The 22,830-nt window shown below is 33.9% G+C and overlaps 1 pseudogene across 1 annotated transcript in view; it reads right to left on the minus strand.

Moving 5' to 3' along the window:
• The window catches only part of LOC115953442, a 38,458-nt pseudogene extending 21,085 nt beyond the window's left edge, over positions 1-17,373 (minus strand). Inside the window, exons 1-7 of the transcript XR_004083710.1 lie at positions 16,989-17,373; positions 11,448-11,578; positions 11,086-11,323; positions 10,789-10,802; positions 9,892-10,147; positions 9,618-9,809; positions 3,230-3,511 (exon numbers count right to left, since the gene is read on the minus strand). The product of XR_004083710.1 is annotated as an uncharacterized LOC115953442 (transcript). The remainder of the gene's footprint in view (positions 1-3,229; positions 3,512-9,617; positions 9,810-9,891; positions 10,148-10,788; positions 10,803-11,085; positions 11,324-11,447; positions 11,579-16,988) is intronic.
• Positions 17,374-22,830: the final 5,457 nt, after the last annotated feature.

Below are 22,830 nucleotides of genomic sequence, written 5' to 3' on the forward strand. Positions count from 1 at the left end.
AATTGCATCAAGCATTTAAAAAAGAAAAAAAAAATCTATAGGGCTAAATCCACATTTGCATGTGTGTTTAACCATTGTCATTCCACAGTTGCCACATTGCAATGAAATTTTCAATGTTAGACATGAAATCAATGTCTATGGAAATTTGGAAGCCCTACCAAAAAGGTAAGCATAAACAAAGAAACCAAGATTTTGAATAAGAAATTTAACAAAAACCAAGTGATCAAAGATACCCATTGACAAAAAAAAATTTAATAATAATAATCACATATCAGAATTTGGATTTCCAAAAGACACGAATTCAAAATAACCATTTCCAAAAATACTCTCTACTCCCTACGCTAATAGGAAATACCTGTTAACTTACTATTACATTAAGCGGAATAACGTGTTTTTTCTTTGTAACTAAACATGAGGTATAAGTTTAAGTGGGTATTTATCCTACGTGGCATAACATGAAACATTTTAATAAACCATCAGCTTAACTGTTAGTATTATAACAGGGGGGCATTATTGAATCAATTTGGTTCCTTCCCTTTATATCTACAACTCTGTATCTTTCACTTTTTAAAATTTTGAAAAATGCAGCAAAAACATGCATGTGTAGAATTTGGTGAGAAGCAAAAAAAAAAAAAAAGCTTGTAATGTTGAATGCTCATAGGACCAAGACTAAATTGGTTTAAAATGTAAATTCAATGTTCAGCAAGCATTTGATTGTAATTTAAGCGTTTTTTTTTATTTATTTATTTATAGTGAGAGGCTTTCAAATGGTGTTGTAGCAGTAAAAGTTAAAATTTTAAGATTACTAAAACTAAGTATCGTGCGGGTTTTTTAACTTAAAGCTATAAATAATCTGCATATCAGTAATCATAAACATATATAAAACTGATTTAGGAGTAAGCATTGTTTTAAGAAAATAACTCACTCAGAAAAGATGGATTGTGGATAGGAATTTTGAAGCTAATGAAACAATCTATGCTTGATCTGCCAAAAAAAAAAGAAAGAGAGAGAAAATTAGAGGAGCAGTGAAGCGTGACTAGAGATATAGATGAGAGAAGCGGATGATAGATGGGTGAAAAAATACCATTTGATGTGAATGTCATAGGCAACAGAGAAGATTATCATTTTTATATATGTGTGAAAAAAAAATGTAAACTTTCTTTAATTGCTAAGATTAGCATTCCTTTTTTTTTTTTTTAGGGGGGGGGGGGGGGGGGAGATAGATTAGCATTCCTAAGATAAGTATTTGAATTATAATAAAAAAAAGGTCGCATCAAATACCAAGCATAAAATTTAAAATAAGAACAACAGTAAAAGCCTTAATATTGTTCACATTTATTTCTTTTCCAGTACAATTCCAACAACAAATGAAGCATCAAATTAATAACCTTTCACACATTTTTTATTGTTTAGTTTCTAACAAAACCAAAAGCTCAAACTTTGCTCATTCAATCAGTCCCCAATTGAACCAAAAACAAATTCCAATTTCACTCATCATTCCCCCACTTAATCCTCCATTTTCTCAACAACCAATCAAAAACCTCATTGTTTCTAATTATGCAAACTGAATAATCCCTTGGGAAAGAAACAGAGATGGAAAGCAAGAGAGAAAAAGTGAGTTAGGGCAAGAAGGAAAGAACCAAACAAACAATATCAAAATCTGAAATCTACAAATCATAACAGAAAATCCCAAAACATCTAAGCAAATATCTAAATATATACCTATACAACCAAAATACCCAAAAACTGAGTCATATTAAATACCCAAATATAAGAAAGGGGAAAAAAATAACCGGTGGCAGTTTCAACGATCTGATGATGGCAGGTAAATGGCCTGAACGGAGTTAATGGCACTTAGATTTCTCTTCCTCAATCTCAATTCCTGTGTGTGCTTGCGGTTTCGGTGTTCTAAGTTTGGCGAGGGAACGGATGGCTGCGGAAAATTTGACAGTAATCGTGTTTTGCCTCTTTCTCTTCTCTGTTTCTCTCTCCGTGTCCCAGGCCTCATCGCCTCCCTCTATTTCCATCTCTGTGTGTGTCGTATTTCTATCTCTCTTTCTCTGCTTCTTTCCCCGTTTCCTTGTCGCCTCTCTCTCTCTTTCATCGCCTCTCTAGTTCGATCTGTGTGTATATGGAGGTGCAGCAAAGAATTGCAAGTTCGAGTCTGAATTTTGATTGGGAAATATGATTTGGGTTTTAGGGTCTGCGGTTTTTTTTTTTTTTGTTTTGTGGATAAGCGGTGTGAAAGGGTGTCTTTTATTACGTTTTTTTTTTTTTTAATGTTTTTTTAAAATATTGTGCTGACATGGAAATTTGTTGGAGCTTCAAAAGCTTCGGTTATATATATATATATATATATATATTGATAAATAGTAAAAAAACTAAATAAATAAAAACTCAATCCCGTTTTATAATCCATGTTAGTTCTAATAAATCTCTTTAAAAAAACACGAAAGATGACTATTGATTATTTATCATCAATTATCACCTAACTTTTTTATTGATACGGGTTCACAAATTTTTGTTTAAAAAACTAATTGCGTTTGTGCCTTGTGGATGCACGTGACCCACTTGGATGAGAAATTATAAGGTTCTCATGGTGGACAAGTGACGTGGTCCACTATTCTACTAAAAGACTTCCACCTGTTTAAAATTGTTGAGTCATAATTCTTTTTTGAACAGAAACTGATTACCAACTCAGAATTTTAAACAAATTGGAGTCTTTTAATGGAATGATGAACAAGTGACGTGGTCCACCATGAGGACTATATAATTTCTCCACTTGGACATAGATTATGGATACCAAGCCTATACTTTCCCCTCTTTTGGAATTAATGGTGCATTGATTATCATTTCGCTGATTTTTGCATGTGAAATCTTAGAGTTTATGTTAGATTTAGTGAACAGTGAAAAAGTTTAAGTGGAAATTGAAGAATTGAACCCTAATATTTCTTTTGAAAAAACCAAAAATATATCATTCGATGTAAAAGTCATGAATGAATAGTCACAAAGTTAAACATGGAGTTTTGGAGTATACTTTTGAATCCTTATCTTACAACTAGTTGCCTATTGTCAAACCGTGATCAGGAAAATGGCGGTGAAAAAATAGCTTAGGAAAAGAGAAAATAAAAAAAAGTAACCTGCAGCGTGCAGGCAAGAGAATAGAAATAGCATCAAGACCATGAATGTCATGAGTGTGTGTCTGTGTGAGAGAGACGGATATAGTAACCTAGGAAATCTGAAGGGACCTTTCCATTTGAAAATCTTCCGGTTGGTATTCCTCCCTTGAAATCCCTCCCATATGGAAGAAAATTGCACTTTGCTATTGTTGTGATATCGTTGTTGGTGCCTTTATCAACAATGGAATCTCCAAACATAATGACTGCAGGAATTGTCTCGTTTCTTGGTATCTGAATGACAGCTTTTGAGGTGCACAAAATAGCAAAAACAAAAGAAAGAAAAAACAATGTGGTTGATGAGGAAAAACGTTTCAAATTTGAGTGAAGCATTGCTTAGGCTTCTCTTTTGGGATTCTTCCAAAGTTTGAATTTAAATGGAAAGAATACAAGCAAATTATGAAATGTTGATCTTCAATGTTTCTTCCCCTCATTTTATAGTACCCAATCATAAAGCCAACTATTAATGTTATTTATTGCACAAAAAAATTGTTAGTCTAAAGGTACATCAAGTTTTTGAGTCCAAATCTTCCGTTTCATTCTCTGTGCTTTACTCTATATTCCACCAATAAAAATATGTGACATGTTCACCTATTTAATTAAATCCTATCATTATGTCCTTTTCTATGTCCATTACCCCAAATAAATAAAAACCAACACAGCACCACCACCACCAATCTTTGATGTCGTCGATTGTCAATTCCATCAATGTCGTTGGTTATGGCCAACCAATTTGTAAGACCAATGTCGTAAATTTTGTAATACCTATAACACTACTCTTACATAATATTGCAACAATCTAAATGTATATTAATTTCATCCCATTTGGTATTCCAAGTAACAACATTGACAATTCAAGTAAAAGAAAAACGTTGTAAGCGACTAAATTTCTAGTTTGAAATAAATCAAACAAGTAAAATAGTTTCACAAATGCGAATTTGTATTTATGATTATGTGGTACAATTCTCTGAAATTACAAAAGAGTGATCCTTTGATTCGATCTCCTTGCAAAACTTATTGATTGGATTTATGGTAATGTGGCTTTGACTTGAACACAAAATATCCTTCAATTTGGTTGAGGGATGGATCGAAGATTACTGAAACGGAATTACAATGAATCTCTAGCTATGAGCTTGTTTAGAAATTCTTTGTTCTTCGCGTTCTTCGTGTTCTTCGTGCGTTCTTCGTCTTCGAAGGTTTGTGGTGGAAGTTCTTCGGAGCTTTTGAGGCTTGAATCTGTTGAACTTCACTAATTTGTGATTTGTTGATGTTTTCAGACACTTTTGGCTTGATTCCCGCGAACTTTAGGATCTAGGCAAATGATCTGGATGATTCTGTTTCGAATGTTCTTCGATTTTGGGGTTGAAGTTCTTGAAGTTCTTGAAGGCTTTGAGGCTTGATCTTCACAGAGCTTTTTCACTTCTGAATTTTGGTCCTCTGAATCTTCGTCCTCCTAAATGTCTCAGGAAGGCTTCTATTTATAGGAGTTTTGGGGTGGGTGAGCGACACGTGGCGGAGCTTGATTGGTGACACATGTCACAGCCTGATTGGTCCGCTTAAGTCATCGCTTACACGTGCGAGGTTGCTTGAGTCGTTGCTTACACGTGTGAGGCTGCTTGAGTCATCGCTTACACGTGCAAGGCTGCTTGAGTCATCGCTTACACGTGCGAGGCTGCTTGAGTCATCGCTTACACGTGCGAGGCTGCTTGAGTCATCGCTTACACGTGCGCTGATGCGTGATTGGTTCTTGCATGACACTTGGCAAATTTCTGTTGGCTTCTGAATAGTGATAGCAAAACCTAGCAGCAATACATGGTGCTCTGTAATTGGCTGTATTTTGTGGACTTGGTAATGTGACGTGTCAGCTTGTGATAGGTCAGGAATTTTACCTCTCTACAAACGTATATGGTGAAAATGATTGACAATGATGAAAGCAGTTTTTGTCTTACAATTATTGTCTCATGTCAAATTTTAAAGAATTTTTTTTTTTTTGGTGATTGTATAGTTGTTATTTGAACCACAAAAATTTTCAATGGGCAAGAGGTTTGATCGTTTTTTGTCTTGCAATTAAGGGATATTTTGGTCATTTTCTAGGTTTCGGGGGTATTTTGATAATTTTTTGGTTTTTGAGGTATTTTGGTCATTTTTTAGGTTTCAAAGTAATTATAGTCATTTTTTAAGTTTCGGGGGTATTTCGGTCATTTTTTATGTTTATGGAGTATTTTGTTCGGAGGTATTTCAGTCATCTTTTAGGTTTATGGGGTATTTTGGTAAGTTTTAGGTTTCAAGAGTATTTTGGTTTAAGTTTTGGGGGTATTTTGGTAATTTTAAGGTTTCGGAGGGTATTTTGTCATTTTTAAGTTTAATGGATTATTTTGGTTATTTTTTACATTTTGGGGGTATTTCGGTTATTTTCTAGAAATTTAGATTTTATATTGTCTATTTAAATTTTAGGTGGGTTTTAGTGGGTTTATCCATTAAAACCCATATTTAGTGGTCGAATGGTTTTAGTATTATCATCGATTGGGCAATCTTAATAAAGAACATATCTGATGATGAAAAGATAAATTATGAGTTAGGTCGTTTCGTCCTTTTTTATATATAGAGAGTTTCAACCTATGGCGTTCGCTTTCTTGTGTAGGCAATGATTGAACCCCAAATCTCTTATTCAACCATCAGAGACTTTACCAGTTAAGCTAACTAAAACCCACAAGCTGTTTTGTCTTTTGACAAAGAATTATAATATCATAATTCATAGGCATGGTAAAACAAAGTTGGCTGACACAACCTTTGTTTATTGGATCCACATTTAGGGACTTTTTGTCTAGGCAATTTGCTTTAGTAGGCCACAGCATTACAGGTTTAATTCAACCAAAAATTATTACTAAACAAGATAGCTAGTCGGAGGTCAAAGTTGGACTTTGAACTATGGGTAAGGCACTTTAAGGGAAAATTACACTTTACTTCCCTAAACTATGTCCTAAATTACACTTTGCACCTTAAACTATTCGAATGCATGGTTTGCACCTTAAATTATGACCATTGTTACACTTTGCACCCTAATGTTAGTTTTACTCTTAAGTTGGATGGAAATATGAAGCATGTGACTTGCATGTGTGTATTTCTTAAGTGGCACAAACTTAAAAGACAAAAAACCCCTCTTTCCAATTAGTTAAAAACATTTTTTTTAATCTCTCTCATGCATATTAGCCCCTCCCCAAATCAAAATCCTTGGAACCCTAAATTCCCAAATCAAAATCATCTTAAATACCACCACTACTCCACCACTACAACAAGTAGCTTGACAAGTTTGGTAAGAGGCATGATCTTGTCACCTCGACGTGCAATGAAAGAAATTTGGCTTCTTTACTGGCCATCTGTTGATTGATGTTGAAATTTCTGCAATATAGAATAGGCGTTGCAGAAATATATAGGTTGTTTCAAAGAACACTAATCCATACTTTGACCGAATAGTAATCTTTTATTGTCCAAAAGTTTCAGTGCTTTGTCTTTTGTTCCATATTAAATATATACCATGCTTCATGGAACCTGCGTCGTAGAATAGGGATGCGTAGAATAGGTAAAAGGCCGATACCTTAGAGTCTGTTTGGTTCTAAAAAAACCATCACTCATCACTCCTCACGCAATTTTCGTCACTCATCACTTAAAATACCCCAATTTCCTAAACCCCACACGTTTGGCACACTGTTTTCAACTTCTCATCACTCAAATATTTCTACTTTTTGTGGGACCCATCCCTGACCCACTGCCTAAGCACCATACCCGTGTATACATCCCCTTTTTCTCCTTTTTAAAATTTTTTTTAAATTATTGTTTTTCCATCACTCTCCCCCAATACCCAGAGACACGGTTCTCTCTTCCTCTCCACCCCTCCATTCTCTTCCTCCCACTGAGTCCAAACAGCGCCGATCTCCACCTCACCAAGTACAAACAGCACCGATCTCTAGCAAAGGAAATCCTCCTAGCTCCGATCTCCACCTTACCCAGTGCCGATCTCCACCAACACCTAGTTTGCAAGATCACCTCTGACGGGCAGCAGCGGCGTAGGTCTCCTCCATCATAACCCATGAGTTTTTTGCTTCGCCCTCCTTTATTTTGTTATTGTGGCTCTATACATCTCTCCGGTTTGAGTTAGGAATTTTGTGGGTATATCGGTGATGGGTTTCCTTTGTATGGGTTTGGTGCTTGTAATTTACTCTTTGATTGATTGATTTTCCAATCCGGTGGGTTTCAAATTTTGGTCAAAGTATTGGGTGTTTTGAGGCCTTTTCGAATCCTTGACATTAATTTGAGATTACCCATTTTGTATTATGTATTAAGTTCTACCACATGAGTGGATTTGCATTGATGATCTGAGTTGTGTTTGAGAAATTATAATCTTTGAATGTGGGTTGTGTGATAGTATAGGATGGAGTGGTAGACTGGGATGAGAGAGAGTAACTACCAGTGGGTATGGAGAGGCCGACTTGGGAAGAGAAGAGAAAGAAATTAATGGAAGGAAAAGGGTTTGGTCTGGTATAAAGAGAGCCATTGGGGGAGCAAAGGCTGGCATTGAAATAACTATACACTAACCATGGGGCCCATTAGTTTAGTGAAATTACCAAAATGCCACCATAACTTGAAAACACCTAAAACTTGTTTTTAGTTTCCATAACTTATCACTCAAAAATAAGAGAATTGAGTGATGGAAACAAAACTTGAAAACACAGCCAAAAAGATTTCCTCTCTGTGGGACCCACCAGTTTTAAGTTATGAGTGATGAAAATAGAGTGATGGGTGATGAAAACTTGCAAATCCAAATAGCCCCTTAGCTTTTGACTTTCATCATACTTTCAACTACAAATTGATGGTTTCTTTTAGGGATTTAGGGCTTCTTTTGAGTAGTGGTTTCATGGTGGTAGAGCAGCGGGGGTGTTAAAGATGATTTCGATTTAGGGATTTTTAATTTGGAGAAAGGAGCTAATGAGAGAGAGAGAGAGAGAGAGAGATGAACAATTGTTTTTAGCTTATTGGAAAGAGGGGTTTTTGGTCTTTTAAGTTTGTGCCACTTAAGCAATACACACATGCAAGTCGCATGCTTCATATTTCCATCTAACTTAACAATAAAACTAACGTCAGGGTGCAAAGTGTAACAAGAGTCATAATATAGGATGCAAATTGTGCATTCGAATAATTTAGGGCGCAAAGTGTAATTTAGGGCATACTTTAGGGTAGTAAAGTGTAATATTCCCGCACTTTAAAGCACGACTAAAGTAGAGGTTTAAGAGAAGCTTTGCAATGCACATCAAAGAAAGAAGAAGAATACCTAAACTTAACTTTTACCAACCCGTTAGTTCAAAACATCAATTTGAATATGATGTTACTATTTGGTTATCAGTTTTTACCAATATCTTGCTATATTGCTAAAACCTTTGGAGTCACCACAAAGGCAGTTAATGAGATGACATTCACAATAGAAGATTTTAGATTTGATCTGAAGCTCATTGTGGGGCCAAATCAATAAATTTATCTACCAAGAAGAGTCTAAAGTCAAGAGTTTGTCTCAAATTAGAAACTTCAATTATAGTAGTGAATATCTTTGTTGGGGGTAATGGAGCACTCCTAGTGGTTTTTCATTTGGAGGTTCTCTATTGATTTTTCACTTCGTCACCATATTGCATGGTTTTTTTTTTTTTTTTGGTTGGTGTGTGTGTTAAATATTAGCATTGATATACTATGTTGAATATGCTATAATAGAAAAACATAAAATAGAGAATACACAAGGGTTACGTGATTTAGCCTAACGGCTTACATACACGAAGGAAACCCTTAATGGCTACACCTTTAATATATGAGAATATAGTATAAATTTTGTGTTACAATGACCATTACATGTGTATATATAGGAGGATAAATCCATGACTAACCATACATTAACTATGGTTAATAGACTTGTAGTACAAGTAGGAGATTCGTCTTGCACACGAGGTAGGATTAGGATTGTGCCTATTACATATCTCTAATAGTTGTACATGTAAAATGGTTATAGGGGACGACCATTGTGACTTCCCCTTACTTGGATGTGACCATATTGCATGTTCATTGTCTTATGCTTTATTTCTTTACATATAGGTGACTTGCTTAAATTGGTCATCAACATAAGCTGATTGATTTCACTGCATAATCAATTAAGTAGTTAAAACAGTTATTTTTAGAGACATTGCTTGGATGATTACTTTTGTCCAGGTAAACAATTATATTACTGGGTCTTTATAAATTTGTGAAATTTAATTGGATGTGAAATTAAAGACAAGTGAAGTTGATTCACATAATTGGATCGAGCTTTAGGAAATTTTCAAAACTTTGTTACAATAATAATAGGAGGAAACAAGAATACAAAGTCTGGCAAATACTTTTGAGTAGAAGAAAATCAACAACCTCAAACGATGCTGTTGATATATTTTTTAAGGATTCCATCGACAATAATCTGGTATGTTTTTTCTGTAGGATGATAACTATCAAAAAACACATACTTGGAGTCATCTGTACAAGTGAAAGGGGTTAACTGGTTGCACAGTATTGCTACCTCTACAGATCCTGTGCCACAGCAACCTTTATTTGCAACCTCAAAGCCTGAAATTAAGAATATTTAAAAATAAAAGGCAAATAAATAAAAAATTAAACCATTTGAAATTATAAAGAAGAGGTATATTACCATATTTCTCTGGATTTGTTATGATATCAAGTAGAGGGTTGTAGAAATCAATATAGACCACCTTTGCGTTAGGCAGATTGTTGTTAAGGTAACCCAGCTCCCTGGAAAGTTTATCATTGTACACTTGTGATGCTTGATTCGGCTCTTTTGCACACTCTTCTTCTGAGCCTCCAACCAAAGTTCGTTGTGATGGCAAACATCCTAGTGGTGGTAAGCTTAAAACACAAATCCTCCGTACTCCTACTCCATATAGTTCCTTCAAATATTTTGTATGAAACATATCATTTTCCACTAAAGATGCCCACCACTATTATTATTATTATTATTATTATTATTTTTTATACAAGATAGAATTTCTACTCTAACCTAATCTAAATGTATGTGTGTGAAACTCACTCCTGAAAACTTGAACCCTGACTCTTGCCCCCCACACCCCACAAGCATTTATATTTGTAAAGTGACCGCCACACTAAGGGTGTGCGGTGATACCATTATTATTAATTTTAACATCTAAGAATTAAGTAATATATTATGTTGTTATTAAATGGGTTCCAGTTAGCTCAATTGGTAAAGTTTCTGATAGTTATATAATAGATATAGGGTTTAATTTCCGCCTACACCAAAAACTTATTGGTGTCTTACTTAAGTGATAAAGAACGCACATCAAGAACGGACGTCATAGGATGAAACTCTTTAAAAAAAAATGTTATTAAATTTATATGGTGTTTGATATTTTGAATTATTAATTTTTTGACATGGTCTAAGGTATACAACTCACATTTCCTACCTAGAAAGTGTTAAATTATTAATGAGGTAAGATGTAAGGCAACTTGTAATAATTATGTTGTGTGTTTAATATATACATCATACTTGTGCATGACCAACATATTATAAGACGAGTAATATATATACTGGATGCATAAGATATCTTCCTGTTAACATGGGATCTATGTGGGTTGTGAACTTGAGGTTAAGCATCCCCAATTATTAGTTAACTTAAGCATCACCTATCATACTTGACTTGTTAGGCTGCTCATTGTAATTGGGATGACCTTTACCATTTCTTCACTCTCTGCTTAGGTTTTCAAGAAGCATGAGATGGGGCTAGGCCCCTTTCCCTTTTTCCTTAATATAAAATTTTATTCACAAAAAAATTATAAGGGAAAAATTAAGGAAAAACAAAAGAATATTGACTTACCTTGACGAAAGTAGATGACAAATTGAGCAAAAGATCAGTGTAAGAAGGAACATCATATTCGGCTTTCCTAATTCCAGAAAGATAATAGGCATTGGCAATGTCATTATTACCAGCAACCACAAAGACTACACTTTTGGCTAATATGAAGTTTGTTCTTTCTTCGCCAACAATTCCTTTCAACTTTCCTATGTATTGCTTGAAGTCTTGTAATTGCTCAGATAGTGGAATGACTGACTATATGTATTTAAAGAAAAGAAAAAAAAAACCGAAAATTAAGCATCATTAAAAAATGACTATATAAAAAATTGCAAAAAAAAAAACAAAAAAAAAGATAAAGAAGGGTATAAAATGCGCATACTGCTATTTTAGATGTTAAAGGATCATATCCTGTGCCACCTGAAGCAAAGCTTACACCTGATAAGAGATCTTTGGGTTGCAAAGTTGGATCCCTATATGCTGGTTGGAGCTCTTTAATTCCTAATCCGTCCACTGAAAAGAAAGAAGAAAAATTGGATTACTTCTTATAGTATGTTTGCATACAGCTTTTTCATTTAGATTTTATGTACAACTTTTTAAAACTTCATTTTTCTAATGTATAGGTACTTTCAAATAAAAGCTAAATAAGTTGATGTCAAACTCACGCTTAAAATTAAGGACATAGAAAGAACAACTCTTAAGGAACACTAACTAATTGAGGATTTTGAAATGATCTGTTTGGTTCGATGTTCGTACAATTTTTCAATTACAAATTTAATTTAGTTTACCCATGACATATAAAACCTCTATGAATTTTTTATTTGAACACTTTATGATATAGTTAGACCTCTATAATATTAGGTATATATGCGTGAGTGAAAGTTATACACAAAAACAAAGTTATACACAAAAACAAAATTATATAAGTGGAATAATTAATATAAAATTATTAGGCCTGAATAGATATTCTTAATTTTTGGTCTAAGTTGTGTTGCTATATGAGAAATGCTAACGAGTGCCTTTAAGGTATTGGTTAACAATCTATTTTAAGAAAGTTTTGACATCACTTTTATAGGAAATGAAAAAAGCTGTCAAAGCATTGATTATTATTATTTTTTTCCTATAAAAATTTTCTTTAACTGGATTGTTAATCAATGTCCTAAAGGCACTCGTTAGTATTACCCTTGTTATATATATTAAATTCAGAATTAGAGTTTTTATAATTTTTATAATTTTTTTTTTTTAAGATGTTGCCTCGCTAACATGTAAAAGCCCAAGCCATTAGTAATTGCCATTGATGGAGACAACTCATTCACTGAAATGAACAAATTATCCAGGAACGCACATAAACGAGCCCAGATAAAGGTCTGCTGTAAGAAAGAGAGTGTTTCTATATATATATATATATATATATTTGGAGAGAGATTTCTATTTTTCTTTTCGTAATGTTTAAAATTGTATAAACATGAACTATCATACACTTAAAATGTTTGATGGGCTTTCTAATCTTTGGCCCAACCCAATCTCAATATAAGAACCTTGTTGTATGTGACCGCATGAGTCAGAGTCGGATTGTTAGTTTGTCACTACTCACTAGGACCAAACCAAGCAAGACAATTGTCACAAATTGCAACAAAAAAAGGGAAAAAAACAGAAGAACTTAATTCATGAATTTCACCACCTTCCATGGTTATAAAAACCAAACCGGTAAAAAAAAAAAGGGAAAATTACACTTTACCACCCTAAACTATCCACTAGATTACACTTTGCACCCTAAACTATTTGACTGCACACTTTGCACCCTAAACTATCATACTTATCACGCTTTGCACCCCGGTGTTATTTTTCTATTATATTTAACAGAATCTTGTTGCATGTGACAAGCACATGCTTCTTACTTAAGTGAAACAAAATTAAAAGACTAAAATACCCTTCTCAAGATTAATTAAAACAAAACCTAATTTTTTTTCTTATTCGTTTGGTTTGCCGCTGCTTCATTTGCACTCTCCCTCTCTCTAAAAGAACACAAAATCTCAGAGTTTCTTCCTTGGCCATTGACAAAGTTTAAATCTTCTATTACAGGTTAGCAAAATCAAAATGCATTCAGTTTATGAGATTATTGTTCTAAAATTTCAATTTCGCTTCCTAACTACCTCTTTAAATCGGTGATTTATTTTATGTGTGATGTTGTTTTGGGTTTGGATTGATATATATATGGTTTTGTGTTAAGTTTCATATGATTGAGCATCTGTCTAAGCGGATTTGTGGATGGGTGTGTGCGTGTGGTTTTTTACTATTTGGTAGCTTTTTGAATTTTTTTAATTATGGATGGGTGTGTGCGTGTGGGTTTTTGTTTTTTTTTTTTTTTACACTGTTATAGAATATTATTATGTGTTTGTATTGACTTAGGTGGTGTCTTCAATTGGTCCCCACATTGTATAGAATAATTTTTGTCCCACTCGTAATATTGAAACCATGTTTTTGACTAGAATATTTTAATGCAGAAAAAAATACAGCCAAAACATGGAAGAATGTGATTTAATATTTGAGATTCACCACGGGGGAAGGTTCAAGAATTTGAATGGGTTAATTTATGTTGGTGGTGACATAACAATTCATGGTGAGGGATATGATAGGGACTGTATGTCCTTTATTGAGGTTGAGAGTATTTTGAAGTCATATGGATATAAAAGGGGGGATTTAGTTTATTACAAACAAGTTGGCATGAATTTGGATGAAGGGCTTGTGCAGATAAAAACAGATCCAGATGTGTTGAAGATGGTTGACTGTCATAAAGGTGTAGAAAATGTGATATTGTACACTGTTAGTCAAGAGATTGACAGTGATTGCATACCATTTACTCATAACCTACCTGAAAGTGATATTATTGGTGGTAGCAAAAGGAAGGGAAAAGAGAAGTGTGTTGCTAATGCTACTGGTTTTAATAGACCAAAATTGCAAATTAAGGGTGGGAAAAATAAGTCTACTGGTAGCAATAGGAAGGGGAAGGAGAAGGTGTGTGATGATGTTGTCCCCCTAGGGTATGATGCCGATGGTAACCTTGATGTGGATTGGCATGAAAATATAGTTGAAGATGAATATGAAAGCTTGAATGAGAGTGAAGAAGAGGAGTTTGATGTAGAAAACAGTAGAGCTTATAAAGATCGTTTTTGGAGTGAGGTACTAAGTGGTGATGAAGACATATTTGAGCCAATTGGGAAGGAAAATGACCCCAAGAAGGAATTGTATTTGACACATGGAGAGCAAATGGGTAAGGATTGCGGTTCTGATATTGGCAAAAGTGATGAGCTGATTTCTCCTAAGCCCACATTTCACAGGTCATATTTCACAGACCATTCAAAGAGTGACCTGCTTGTGAATAATCTATCAGAGAGTTTCAACTCATACATTTTAGATGCTAGGGACAAGCCTATAGTAACCATGATTGAAAAGATTAGGAGAAAGCTGATGAGGAGGTTCCAATTGAAGAGGGAAGGGATGTCTAAATTGACAGGGAAAATATGTCCCAAAATTCAAGCGAAGTTGGACAATGAAGGTTTGAAGTCTTCTGATTGTGTGTCAATATATGCTGGAAATGGTTTATTTGAGGTTGAGTGCAAACATCAAAGGTTTGTTGTGAATTTGAGCAAGAGGACATGTGGTTGTAGGAAGTGGGATCTTACTGGCATCCCATGTCAACATGCCATATCTGCCATACTATTTGATGGAAGTGTACCTGAAGATTATGTGCATCCTTATTACACAATTGAGACATACATGAAGGCATATGAACCAATAATTTACCCTGTGGCTAGCATGGAACAGTGGAGAAGGACATCAATAGATCCTTTGGAACCACCCAAGGATAAGATACAACGTGGTAGACCCAAGATAAAGAGAAAGAGGCATCCTTTAGAACCCAAAAACCCATATAAGCTAAGCAAGGCTGGTACAATCATCAAGTGCTCTGAGTGTAAGAAGGTGGGACATAATAGCAGAACATGTCCATCCAAAAAAGACAAGGTTAGTTTTGTGTGCTCTATGTTATGTTTTCCATCGTTAATTCTTGATATTTATATATTTTTTGTGTGTTATAATGTAGGGTACAATGTCTACCAATGCTAAGAAGACACCTACAACAAACAAGAAGCAAGCAGCTGGAGGTGCAAGGGCTACTGCTGCAAGTGCTGTAGATTCAAGGGCTAAAGGTATAAAGACTATTGCTGTAAGTGCTTTAAATTCAAGGGCTGGAGGTTCAAAGGCTGTTGTTGCAAGTTCCACCGGTGTAAGAACTTCAACGGCACCATTAACAATATATGGTGGTGGTGCTAATAGTGAGCGTGTGGTGGTGCCAACTTTGGAAAAAGCCATTCAAAGGATGCAGGCTAAGAAGAAGAAAAACCTTGGGTTTGAGCAAATATAATTAGTTTGTGTTGGGTTGTGCAAACTTTTTGTATTAGGCATTAACAACATGTAATCCTTACATTTGGGTTTTTTTTTTTTTGTCATTGTTAATTTGTGAACAATGATTTTTACTAGGCATTAACAATTTTATGTTCTACGTAATCCATACATTTGGATTATTTTTTGTGTCATTGTCGTATGTGAACAATGAGTAAAGCTGTTTCCTCAAAAAAAAAGAATAAAGCTATTAATGTCAAAGCAATTTATTTTGTGTCATCATCATGTGGAACTCAAAGCACTTTATCATGGTGGTTTAGTACCAGGTACCCTGTGAGTTCAAAAATATTTTGCTTTCCAGCAATGATTTGCATGTTGTTTGTACACTTATTAAGGCCATGGTATTGTATCATACAATTTAGCAATTTGTGACAGGTGGTAAATTCTCAGATATTTGCAGATATTTGATTTGCAATTTGTGGAATTCAAAGCATTTCTGCGTTGTGATCAGATATTACATTTTATTTTATTATTATTATGTTTTTTTATATTATTTATTTGGTGGTGGTGGCCCTTGTGGGGGAGACTTATGCTAAAGCAGGTACGAGGACTTTGTGTTTGGGACTTTGTGTTTCTCAAAATCAGTCAAGAAGAGAACGATAAAAAGAATGATAAAAAGAAAAAAAAAAATCAGTCAAGAATTACATCCGTGAATTTGAGACTTTGTGTTTCTCAAAATCACATCCGTGCATTTTGATTTTGCTAACCTTTAATAGAAGATTTGAACTTTGTCAATGGCCAAGGAAGATACAAGAGAAACTCTAAAGCTGCATGAAGCTGCGTTTTTTTTTTTTTTTTAGAAACAGTGCAAATGAAGAGGATGGCCCCACGTGAGATAGAGGGAGATGTGGAAAAATTTAGGTTTTGTTAATCTTGAGAAGGGTATTTTAGTCTTTTAATTTTGTTTCACCTAAGTAAGAAGCATGTGCTTGTCACATGCAACAAGATTCTGTTAAATATAACAGAAAAATAACACCGGGGTGCAAAGCGTGATAAGTGTGATAGTTTAGGGTGCAAAGTGTGCAGTCAGATAGTTTAGGGTGCAAAGTGTAATCTAGTGGATAGTTTAGGGTGGTAAAGTGTAATTTCCCCAAAAAAAAAAAAAGGAAAAAAAATAATTAAGAGAGTAGTTATCAGTTCTCTAGAATAGACTGGTCAAAGGGTCATAAAAGTGAATGGCTCTTATTTACCAAAAAATTTAAATAATATATTTCACTAAAACCTATATTGTAAGTTGTAATTATTTTAGTAAGAGACCAAGAAAGAAGTGTTGCGTGGACATTTACAAAACATTTTCCATATTAAATTAAGATTTTATTTACTTTAATTGGAAAATTACATTCAAATTATCCGTAAATCATTCAACAAAATATTGATTATTTACCAAATTATTGGGAAAGCACTACGTTGAAGACCATGAATGTCATGCATGTGTGTGTGAGAGAGAGACAGATATATTAACCTAGGAAATCTGAAAGGACCTTTCCATTTGAAAATCGTCCAGTTGGTATTCCTCCCCTGAAATCCCTCCCATATGGAGGAAAATTGCACTTTACTGTTGTTATGATATCGTTGTTGGTGCCCGTATCAACAACGGAATCTCCAAATATAATGACCGCTGGAATTGTCTCGTTTCTTGGTATCTGGATGACAGCTTTTGAGGTGCACAACATAGCAAAAACAAAAGAAAGAAAAAACAATGTGGTTGATGAAGAAAAATGTTTCATATTTGAGTGAAGCATTGCTCTACGTTTCTCTTTTGGGATTCTTCCAAAGTTTGAATTTAAATTGAAAGAATATAAGCAAATTATGAAATGTTGATCTTCAAAGTTTCTTCCCCTCATTTTATAGTACCCAATCATAAAGCCAACTATTAATATTATTTATTGCATAAAAAAATTGTTAGTCTAAAGGTACATCAAGTTTTTGAGTCCACATTTTCCGTCTCATTCTTTGTGCTTTACTCTATAATCTATCAATAAAAATATGCGACATCACTTATTTAATTAAATCATACCATTATGTCTTTTTCTATTTCCATTGCCCCAAATAAATAAAAACAAACACACAACCACCACCAATCTTTGATGTCGTCCCTTGTCGATTCCATCAATGTTGCCGATTATGACCAATCAATTTGTAAGACCAATGTAATAAATCTTGTAATACCTTTAACACTACTCTTATATAATATTGCAACAATCTAAATGTATATTAATTTCATCCCATTTGGTATTCCAAGTAATAACATTGACAATTCAAGTATATAAAATAAAAAAAACAAAAAATAAAAATGTATTTGGTGAAAATGATTGACAATGATGAAAGCAATTATTGTCTCATGTCAAATTTTCAAGAAATGTTTTTTTTTTTTTTTTTTTTTGGGTGATTGAATGGTTGTTTTTTTGAAGGTGAAATGCTACATCATTCATTGATTAAAACGTAGAGTCAAAATACAGGGCTTCAAGAGCTGGAGGTGGAGATTCCTCCAGCCAAACCAGTTCATCATCAACGTTCCTAGCAAAACGGGCTAATGAGTGGGCAACAGTATTTGCACTGCACTTAACAAAGTTAACAGAGAAACTCCTTAAATCTGTTGCAAGACACTGAATATCTTCATAAATGTGGCCCAACCGTGATCTGTTTGCACTTCCAGTTGAGATAGACCTCATCACGCTCAGATTGTCTCCTTCCAGCACCACGTCCATGAAGCCGGCATCTACAATAACAACACGTGTCATTTTGTCAAAATACAAGACAGTGGCAAGCGCCAAAATTCCCGTAATATATTTCACCATTATCTTCCCAAAACCATTTTGTGAAGACAATTATGACGGCTATTAATTTCATCCCTTAAACAGTTCTTTCTTTACTTTCTTTTTTTCTTTTTCTTTTTTCTTTTTTATTTTTGTTAACTAACTCTACCCTTTATAAATATGACATAAAACAAAAATTTTAATATAAAGTAATTTCTTAATGGGCATCTTATGATCTCCGTTAATAAGGCCCATGTATATTTCACTATTTTGTTTAGTGTAAATTATAAAGTTGATTCCTATCCTTTAACTTATATCTTAATTTGGTCTTTAATATTTTAATTGTATTAATTTGGTCTCTAACATTTTCAGTGTCGTATCAATTTAGTCTCTATCATTATTAATTAAATGAAAAAAGTTAATGTGTCAAACAAAATAATTTAAATTATTTTTAACGCTACATCATTTGCCAACTGTACTGCCACATCAATTAAAAAAAAAAAAAAACACTATTAAAACTAAGAAATATGATGTGACCACCAAAATCCCTAAACTCTTTGACTCATCTTCGTCTCTTCTCCATAAATCCATAAAATCAGAATTATAAAAATTTCAAGCACCAAAGCAAATCGATTCCATAAGAATTGAAAATGAGATCAAATGCAACACAACATGCAACTTGTAAAGCTCCAATAAGATAAATCCAAACAAATAAAAATTGGATTAAAATGTAAATTCCAGCTGAAACTGAAACTCAGATTTGTTAGTTTCTGGGATTTCAAATCAAAAGCACTTGCGTAGACCAACACAGTCCCCTCCAAGATCCAAAAGCATAGGAAAAACTCAAAGACAGAGAGAGATTCCAAAGCACAGAAAAAATAATAATAAAAATAAATTAATAAAGCTTAAGCGAAAATGGCAGAGAAGGTTCTAGGGATTGAAGTTTTTGTTTGGTTGCTCGGAGAACAAAGGTGGATAAGTGAGGAAATGATAAGGAAAATTGGAATTTTATTCTGGTTTGTTTGTTCTACGTTGTTATGTGGAAAAATAAAAAAGGATTAGAGAACTAATTGAATGAGTGAAGTTTGAATTATTGGATTTGTTAGAAACTAACAGTGAAATTTCAAGTGGGATAAAAATAGGAATTAATCATGAAAATTTTCTTTTAAATTTTTATTCCACGTGGTAGTACACATGTCATCTAATGTGACATAAAATAGTTTTTTTAATTTGGCTGTTAGCCACATCGGCATTTTCCATCCATCACTTAACGGTAATGATTATTTTGACACAATAATAAAAGGTTAGAGACTAAACCGACACATTTGAAATATTAAAGATCAAATTGACATTTAGTGTAAAGGCTAGGGATCAAATTCATAATTTAACCCCTTTTTTTATATACAATATATTTTCACTATTTTTTTTAGAGAAAGTTTCAACATATGGCGTTCGCTCCCGATGATAGCTCTTTATTTTTAAACCAAGATACAAATTAATTTTTGTTGTGGGCAAAAATTGAACCCCAGATCTCTTATTTAACCATCAGAAATTTTACAAGTTGAGTTAACGGGAACCCACATATATTTCACTATTATCTTCCCATAAACATTTGTCTAGACAATTAATTTCATCCTTTAAATATTTTTTAGAATTCCAAGTAAAAACATTGATAATTTTATTTTATTTTTTGTTAATTCAACACGGGCAATTCAAGTTAAGAAGACAAATTTGGTAAAAATGGCCGGCAATGATGATGGTCCTTATTCTCTTGCAATTATCGTCTCGGGTCCAAGTTTCCAAAAGTATTTAGTAGTCCAATTATACCACATGATAAGCAATGGTTTATCTACTTAATACATATACATATTTGACGCGTCATATTTTTTTTTCCCTATTAGGTGCTTCCATATATTTAATTTTTTGGAATTGCATTCTTAATTTACTTCTTTTTAAATGTACACTATTAATTAGCCTCATTAATTATTGCCCCTCTAAACCTTTCATTTTCACTTTAGTTTATAAGAACCGTCTTATAATCTATTATCTACACCTATATATATATATATATATATATATATATATATACACATATATTGATAACCTATTTAAATACCTTTAATATAATTACATATAGTTTTAAAAGGCTTTCAAACGAGGTCATCTTGAAAAAAATTGTTTTAAGGGTTTTAAAGCTTTTTGCGTGAACAATGAATACATCCCTAAAATGTCCGCCACCACTCTTTCATAAACTCCATTAAATTTTTTATATTTTTTCTTTCCGTTAAAATGATTTATATGTTGATAATGCCATAATGACATCATTCCTAATAAAAATGCATAATATATATTTAAATGGAGTATTAAATGACTTCCTTTTTAATGCTCTAATAATCTTTCACATATTTTCTCTTCACGATTAAAATAATTTACATGCTGATTTCCGAATCATTCCATTAATGTTGACATTTTTTCTGGTTAAAATGATTTAGGCGAAAACCACATTTTCGTCCCTACATTTTCACGCGATTTTCACTTTGGTTTCTATCTTTTATTTTCACCGCTTTTACTCAATATCCTAGAAAACGCGTCTCGTTTTTGTTCCTGCCATTACATCAGAGACGAAAAATACACACGTGACAAACGGCAGAATTAAAAAATATTAAAAATATTATATTTTATATTAAAATAAAAGAAAATTTTAGTTATCATTTAATTATTTAAATAATACTTGTTCTTCATATTCTTCCCCCAAGAACATGGTTGTCCAGAAAATAAGAAATTCAAGATTTTCTTCTCTTTTCTTGCATTTTCTTGGCATCCAAACAAGCAAAAACATATACCTTCTCTCATTCTTTCTCAAAAACTACCAACCCAAATAATCACAAAAAACATGGCATCAGGGTTCACAGGTGGTGGGGCCCCAAACTTATTCACCGGCCGATCCACGAACCAAACTCCACAACCCTCTTACCGATCCAACCTCTCAGGTCTTTTTCTTGACCCATCGACCCAGATCGCTCGCCATCAACAACAACTACAACAGCAACCACAACAACCACATACAATAATCGAAAAAAGAACTCTCTTCGGCTACCAAGCCCACCAGTTTTAGAACCAAGCTGGGCTTAATGGCTTTTTCTACCGCTCCTTTAAGCCTCACACTTACACCTCTCCAATATCGCCACTGTGATACCCCAATTTGATTGATTGTGTGATGTGTGTGGGTGTGTGATGAGTCCCACATCGGGTATTTACTAGGTAGATCTGGGCTTTATTAATAATTACAAGGAGTCTCAATTGTAATTAGTTCTTTTGAGGTATAGCGCAGATGTGGCTAGCACTTTTCCTTGGGTCGTTACATATGGTATCAGAGCCGGCCTGGTAATCTCGTGTGAGCTCAGAGACATTACCCCACAAAGTGGGCCCTAACGAGGACGTTAGGGATTTAAGTGGAGGAGATTGTGATACCCCAATTTAATTGATTGTGTGATGTGTGTGGGTGTGTGATGAGTCCCACATCAAGTATTTACTGGGTAGATCTGGGCTTTATTAACAATTACAAGGAGTCTCAATTGTAACTAGTCCTTTTAAGGTATAGCGCAGATGTGGCTAACGCTTTTCCTTGGGTCATTACAGCCACTCTCACCCATGGACTTTTCCAAACAGAATCAACCTTAGACCAGCCAAAACAAAATCAATCTCAGATTCATTGCTTTCTTCTTTCTCATGTTTGCCTGGGGTGTGGATTTGGGAGGACAAGGGAGAGAGGAAAAGAGGAAAAGAGAGACAAAGAGGATGGGATTGTGTGGGTTTTAATGAAAAGAAGAGGATGAAAGACTAAAAAGGAAAATGTTGTTCTTGTATTTAAATCCGGGTTGGTTTTTTTTTTTTTTTTTTTTTTTAAGAAACATCTGGGTTGGTATTTTTGTTGTTCTTGTTCTAGATACACTTAGATCTTGATTCATGTGGTTTTTGGTTTTTAATTATGTTTTTAGTTTTTTTTTTAGTTTTTTTTTTTTGTTTAGTTAAAATTGATAAATTAGTTTTTTTAAATTTAGATGCTGATGTGGCATTTTTTAATGCCAAATAACATTTTTTATTATTATTTTAATAGCCATGTCAACTTTTAGTGTGCCAACAGTGCATTCTGTTTGCCATGTGTGCATTTTTTGTCTTTGATGTAATGGTAGGGACAAAAACGAGACGCGTTTTTCAGAATAGGAAGTAAAAGCAGTAAAAATAAAAGATAGGGACCAAAGTGGGAATCGCATGAAAATGTAGGGACGAAAATGTGGTTTTTTATTTTATGGGAAATGCTCAACACTTTGTAAAGAAATTACATCATTCGCACACGCATGTGCCACTTAACTGGGACACTCTTCTAGCCATACAACCAAGTTCTCAACATTTTGAGCATGTTGAGCAAGCAAGTGGGTAGGGACATTTCCCCTGCCTTTTAATATGTAAAAAATCAAACGTCCTGAAGCTTTGGACTTTTCGCAGAACACCATGGATGATATTCTGAACCGATGCCGCTGCCTCCTC

Source organism: Quercus lobata, chromosome 1, assembly GCF_001633185.2.
Source record: "Quercus lobata isolate SW786 chromosome 1, ValleyOak3.0 Primary Assembly, whole genome shotgun sequence".
Classification (NCBI taxonomy): Eukaryota; Viridiplantae; Streptophyta; class Magnoliopsida; order Fagales; family Fagaceae; genus Quercus; species Quercus lobata.